The sequence below is a fragment of the Mus caroli genome, chromosome 13 (genome assembly GCF_900094665.2).
Source record: "Mus caroli chromosome 13, CAROLI_EIJ_v1.1, whole genome shotgun sequence".
Lineage (NCBI taxonomy): Eukaryota > Metazoa > Chordata > Mammalia > Rodentia > Muridae > Mus > Mus caroli.
In genome coordinates this window covers 112,743,939-112,751,148 of record NC_034582.1, presented here as the reverse complement: position 1 = coordinate 112,751,148, position 7,210 = coordinate 112,743,939, and positions in this window count along the sequence as shown.

The following is a 7,210-nucleotide window of genomic DNA, read 5'->3' as shown; positions in this document are numbered from 1 at the left end:
TTATGTAGTAAAAATTGCTTTTTGAATAAACCCTGTACTTAAGCAGTAAGGGCAGCTGAGAGACATTTTCAAACCTGCTGGCCTACATGTAAGAGGCTCAGCCCAATTGAGCTAACAGAGACACTCTCCAATTTGTCAGGATGCCTGGCTTTCTGCAGGCTGTGCAGAGAGTGCCATGTTTCTAGCTTTTGTAAGCCACCACCCATGCTAGGGTAGCCTTTGGGTAANTTATGTCCCTGTAAGTAAGTCCTCTCACCCTTACCCCAGTCAGCAACCTCTGCCACTGACTTTCCTGTAACATTCCTTATTTTTTAGTTAGTTAGTTAGTTAGTCTAAGGCTGAGACCTCATGAGCTCCCCCACTTCCAGGTCTGCATGCCTATTGCTGTTCTCCTTGTTCAATCTCCATGTTTGCAGCCAAATTCATAAGACTGCACTGGTATAGCAAAAGGTGAATTTATGCTAGAAGGAACTGCTTTAATATAGTATAGGGCTTGTTGTTGTTGTTGTTGTTGTTGTTGTTGTTTTGTAAATGACTGGCTCTTCTTTCTAAAGCTTACTTTTTATCAAACAGATTAGTTTTTTGTTTAATGCTTTATTTATTTGTTTTTATAATTGGTTTCTTTTGCAGGTGGGTTTTCAAAGGCAGAGGAATGTTATGGAGGGATGGGAAGGTGAGTGGAATTGTGGTGTAAATGTATAATTCACAAAGAATCAAGACAAAGTTTAAAAACATTATGAAGATCATTCTTATTAATATATGCATGAATAAAATTATTCATGCAATGTAGCCTCCCACAAGCCTGAAGCAGGCTGAGCCAGACCTTGACTTTGCTTACCACTAAGGAGATCACCTAGGGTAGAGCCTGCCTCCCTGGATCACTCTATTGTTCTGCCACTGCGGCTGCTGCTACTTGCTGGGAGTTGGCCTAACTATTCAGGAGACTACACGTGGTCACCTGCAGCTGGGCTCCAAGGATGATTTGGCGGGAATGGGCTTCCCCTCTCCTTTATAAAGCTTGTCTGCCATTAAAAATTTGAACCTTGAGCAGACTAGTTGTCTTAGTTCCATTATTTCTCAGCCCGCCTAGATTCCCTCTTCTCTTCCAGTTCCAAGATGCCTCCCAGGCTCGAACCCGGACATGAGAGCCACAGGCCGGCCCCAACAATGCAATATCATTTAGACAACAAATTTATGAATTTGAAGGAGAGCTGGAATAGCTGTGTGGGAGGGTGTGGAAGAGGAAATAGAAGGAACATGTTCTTACTAAACAATTTGAAAAAAAATCTATAAAACTGTATAGATGTTACCATTATATATTAGCTACAGTGCCCAGGTACAGCACTGAAACCATACAACATTAAAAATCCATTCAGACAAAACCTAGGGGCTAGAGAGATGGCTCAGCAAGTAAGAGCACTGACTGCTGTTCCAAAGGTCCTGATTCAAATCCAAGCAACCACATGGTGGCTCACAACCATCATAGTGAGACACTCTCCAATGTAATGAGATCTGATGCCCTCTTCTGGTATGTTTGAAAACAGCTACCGTGTACTTATTTATAGTAATAAATAAATCTTTGGGCCTGAGCTAGTGGGGCCAACTGGAGTGAGCGGGGGTTGGACTGAGTGAGCAGAGGTCCTAACTTCAATTCCCAACAACCACATGAAGGCTCACAACCATCTGTACAGCTACAGTGTACTCATATACATAAAATAAATAAATAAATCTTTAAAAACAAAAAGCAACATCTAACACAGAGCTTTGCAAGTGGTACAGTTGAAATGTTCTAGTTCAGGCAAAAACTGGCAACGTATTGTGAAAACTCTATATGAAAGACAGTATCTTCAAAAAGAAAGAAAAATTCTTATAAAAGAATTTAACATAGCTGCGACTGAGATTAGTTTTACAAGGTGAGGTCGGGGGGAGACGCTGGGTCAGATGCCTTGGGTAACTTGCCAGACTGAAAATGTGCTTTTGCCTAAGGTGATGGGCATGCAATCCACAAACCTTAGAAATTGGACGGTTTTCCTGCATTTAGAAAGGATGGCGAGCAGAGAAGACTCGGAAAAGAAAATGAAATTGGGTCTGGATCACATTCCCTACACACTGGCACACAGGTGCCAGGGGTTTCATCCAAGGTATCCTCCACCCCTTCTGGACCCTGGGTTTGCAATGGATCCCAATACAGTTTCCCTGGCAAAGTCTGGTTCCATCTGAAAATGAAAACACCTGGAAACAAAATCAACTATGCTATTAGCAATCGAGGTGGGATTCAGCCTCTGCCTGCTGATAGCACAGGGGAACTTGACTTGGCTGACAAATCACAGCCACTTGTGAATCAGGATCAGACAACTCAAAGCTCAGGCACTGGACATTGGTAGTGTAGGAGAGGCACATTCCTGGATACACAGTGCCCACTGCTGCAGAAATCACTGGCCTGGATCCTGCAGGCAGAGCTACAGGTCTCTGCAAATGAACCATTCTGGTATAGGACTCTCATTGGCTCCTGCTCCCCTATTGATATGGAAAATCCTGTGGGTGCAGTAATCATGCAGGGATTTATCCAGGACTGCAAGGCTGGAAAAACCTGGAAGGTGGGAGTGAGAAGTCATCAGGCCTCAGGCTTAGGCTGCTTGTGGCTGGACCAAGAGCATGCCAGGGAAATAACCAGGAGGCCTCCTTAGAAAGTATCAGTAGAGAGATGTCAGCCAATATGGTATGGTTTTAGCGCCCTGGACCACGCCTTCCCTGAATCCCTTCCCTGTCTTCCCATTGCAAGTTGTATCTAGGTTGCCCCCTTCATGGCTTTTCCATGAATCCTAGAAACCAGTGATCCGTGCTGAAGTCAAAGCCCTTGAAAACGGGCCTGCACAACCCAGAACCTTCCCTTTGAAATCATTTATTAAAATGATTAAGAAATGACACGTACCATCAAAGGCAAATTTCTGTGTGTCTTTATTGTGGAAGCAGGGGGCTGCACTGAAGATAGCTGGCTGCAGGAAATGGAGGGGCTTAGTCATAGTCACACAGATCCTCTTTGGTGCAGACCTCGCTCTAAAATGGCAGAAAGGCGCCTGCTGCTCTCTAAGACTCCCTGTTGCCTAAGGCCAGCGGGCAAAAACCAAGAAGCCAGCAGCTTAGCAATGAATGTGCCCCAGTAGTCCTGCAAAGTCTATATAGTCTCCAGTCTCTCAGGGCTGGTGGCTGGCACTCACTGGAGCGACTCCCCACACAGGTCTCCATGTTCTCTGTCGCCACGGTAGGGCGCTCTGGAACCGGACCGCTACAGAACTGGGATAGATTCCTGCGATGTCATAGATCCAAACATGCTGAGAACCTGATAGAAAGGAAGAGGCCAGGGACCATGGTCTCCGGAGAAGCTGGGGAGCAGAGGAGGCTGGGCCTCTTGCACTTCAGGAATGGAGTGCCAGACCTGCATAGCTTGTAGGGACCAGAAAGTCGACTCCAGTCCTCCATCAGCACTCGCCTCCCAAGGACAGCAGCCTGTGCAGCAGCCTCCTGAAGTGTCTAGGCCTGCAATTTTTGTAGTCTTCGAGGAGGGTGAGGTCTGATGAATTGGAAAATTTTTCTAGTTGAAAACGTCCGTTTGTCGGACAGACCTCCGAATGAAAACGAAATTCAAAGCCAGCGCGTTGGAGCCTGGTTCTGGCAGCAAAAGGAAAGCACCGAAGAACAAAATCCGGTAAGTGTATTGAAATCAAGATCGGATTTCTTCCATAGTTCCCTGAGCCACAACAGAACCTGGCTCAGCAGACAAGTCGCAGTAGATTGTGAACTCAAAGACTCCAAGCAGGTCGCTAACCACCCTGAATCTGTGCTGGGAGAAGAACACCAGCGAGCCCTGCTGTAAAGAGGTCGCTGGAAGCAGCATTGGGTTCCTGTGAACCTGGATTCTTCCTGGGATTCCTTCACTGGCCCCTGCTCCCAGCTGTAGCTCCCACCATTGTGGACAAGCGCGGGCGGACTAATCACCAGGATTGCAAGTCTTGCCTAAAATCCGGGTTGTATTAGTGAGAAGCCATATCCAGGTGTCGTCCTGCGTTTTACTCGCTGAGACCTGTGCCATGCGGGCAAGGTGACAAGGGACATGAGCTGAAGAAGGAAAAAAGCAACAGAGACAGAATGACATTGGAGCCCTGGACCAAAACCAAAAATCGTAGGCGCACAGAAAGGAAAGCATCTGCGGTGGAGATTCGTGTTTTCACGGAATGTGTCTTCTTTCAGAGGGTCGGTGTCTCATGTCTTGACACACTTGCCCTATTGAAAACATGCGCTCATCGACCTTAGATGACACGAAATCTGCTATGAAAAATAATCGGAACATCGAGAGGTCCGGAGAACCAGAAAAAAATCCAAAACCGCAGCGTCTGCATCTCATCCCTGCATACTCACACCTGGACGCCAAGCATTTCTGTCAGCCTCGAGGTGAACGCGGTCCAGATCGTGGGTTCGCATAGAATCCCACTTCAGCATGCCTGGCAGAATCTGATCCTGTCCACAAAACGAAAACACAGAGAAACAAAATCACCAACGCGGTTAGAAATCACCTTCAGATTCCCGCTCCAGCCTGCTGACAGACAAGCGGAATTTGACTATGCAGCAAATTGCACGCAGTCAGGAATAGGGAAGGTCAGCAAGGCCTCTCTGGACATCAGGAATTGGCACAAAGCACTGTGCTGGCGCCTGAGCGCCCTCTACTGTGAAGAAGTCGCCGGCTTGCAGCTCAGAGCTGTGAACTCTTTAGGTTTCTGGCCAGACTCATTCATCGGCCAGGCTCCCTTTGTGGGATCCACCCGGATAGGCAAGTGGGCAGAATAACTACGGACTTAACCAGGATCGCAAACTTGGCCCCAAACCCTAGGTGTGCGAGTGAGAAGCCGTCAGTTAGTGTCTTCTGGCGTCTTACACATTGGACAAGTGTACGCCAGGGCCATAGCCAAGGAGCGACTGCAGAAACGAAGTGAGCGAGATAAAGACAGCTCAAAGGGCAGAGCTTTAGCGTACTGGACAATGCTGTCCTTAAAAAAAAAAAAATATATATATATATATATATATATATATATATATATATATCTTCACAACTAAAGCAACGCAGCTTCAACGGAGATTCCTGAAGATACCAATTTTGTAGACCTCCAGAGGTGGGCAACTGTGGGGTGTGGCAGATGCCTTGGTACACTTGCAGGGCAGAAAGCGTGCCTTTACCAAGGACAGCATCCTCATGCATTCACCAATGGAAAGAAAGTGAACGAATTTTCAGCGTTTAGAAACAACAAAGAGAAGACATGAAACAAAAGCAAATCTCAAGGTCTGCATATTCGCACGCAGGCGCCAGTCGTTTATGTCAGAATTTAGGAGCACACCATGGGTTGGAATAGAATCCCACCGCAGCCTGCCTGCCAAAATCTGATCCTGTCCACAAAACGAAAGCAAAAACTTACGCGGTTTGACATCACCTTCGAATTTCAGTCCGGGCCTGCTGACAGCCTTGAAGAACTTGGCTCTGTGGGAAAGTCGCAGTTAGTTAGTTAGTAAGGCCCAGAGAATCCATATGAAGGGCTTTGACTTCGGGGGAATTCCTCTCTGGGGGAAGAGCAGCCCCGCAGCGACCCCTGCTGTGAAGAAGTGGCCAGTCTGGAGGCTGCAGTCAGAGCTGGGGATCTAGGAAGCTTTGGGGCTTCTGGTTCCTTCATTGGTCCCCGCTCCGGCTGTGGCCCCTACAAGTGTGGACAAGCGGACAGGGGGACTAACTATGGACTTGCCCAGTATTGCAGTACTCGCCTAAAACTCGGGGTGTGGGAGTGAGTCAACCGGGGTCATCCTGTGTTTTCCCTGTTCATCACGTGTACTCTTGGGCCCTGGCCACTAGGCAACCTAGGAAAAGCCAACGAAACGGAAAAGACCAGCTGAGACAGAAAGGACTTGAAGCCCTGGTGTGTGCAGATCCTGAAAACCCTAGTCGAAAGAAGGGGGAAGCAGCTGAGATGGAGATTGGTGTTTCCATTGAGTTTATCCTCTTCCAGGGGTGGGGTGGGGGGCAGTATTGCAAGTCTTGCCACTCTTGCCAGGATGAAAACGTCTTTTAACAATGGTAGCCGCAGTCTGGCGGTGGTGGCGCACGCCTTTAATCCCAGCACTTGGGAGGCAGAGACAGGCGGATTTCTGAGTTCCAGGCCAGCCTGGTCTACAAAGTAAGTTCCAGACAGCCAGGACTATACAGAGAAACCCTGTCTCGAAAAAAACAAAAGACAAAAAAAAAAAAAAAAATGGTAGATGCTTTGGAATCTGCTTTTAGAAATGTCAGGAGGCTGAGAGGACCAGAAACCAAACCTAAACCATGGCATTGGATCTCATCTCCTACATCCTAGCACCCCTCTATGGTTGCCAGGCACTTAGGTCAGCCTTTCTGTGCACACAGTCCGGACCTTAAGCTCACACAGAATCCCTGGCAGAATCTGATCCTGTCAGCAAAACGAATGCACTAAGTAACAAAATCATGACAGCATTTTCAACAAATGGTGCTGGCACAACTGGCAGTTATCATGTAGAAGAATGTGAATTGATCCATTCTTATCTCCTTGTACAAAGCTCAAGTCTAAGTAAATCAAAGACCTTCACATAAAACCAGAGACACTGAAATTAAAAGAGGAGAAAGTGGGGAAAAGCCTTGAAGATATGGGCACAGGGGAAAAATTCCTAAACAGAATAGCAATGGCTTGTGCTGTAAGATCAAGAATTGATAAATGGGACCTCATAAAATTGCAAAGCTTCTGTAAGGCAAAAGACACTGTCAATAAGACAAAAAGGCCACCAACAGATTGGGAAAGGATTTTTACCAATCCTAAATCTGATAGGGGACTAATATCCAATATATACAAAGAACTCAAGAAACTGGACTCCAGAAAATCAAATAACCCCATTAAAAAGTGGGGTACAGAGCTAAACAAAGAATTCTCAACTGAGGAATACTGAATGGCTGAGAAGCACCTGAAAAAATGTTCAACATCCTTAATCATCAAGAAAATGCAAATCAAAACAATATTGAGATTCTACCTCACACCAGTCAGAATGCTAAGCACAAAAATTCAGGCGACAGCAGATGCTGGTGAGGATGTGGAGAAAGAGGAACACTCCTCCATTGTTGGTGGGATTGCAAGCTTGTACAACCACTCTGGAAATCAGTCTG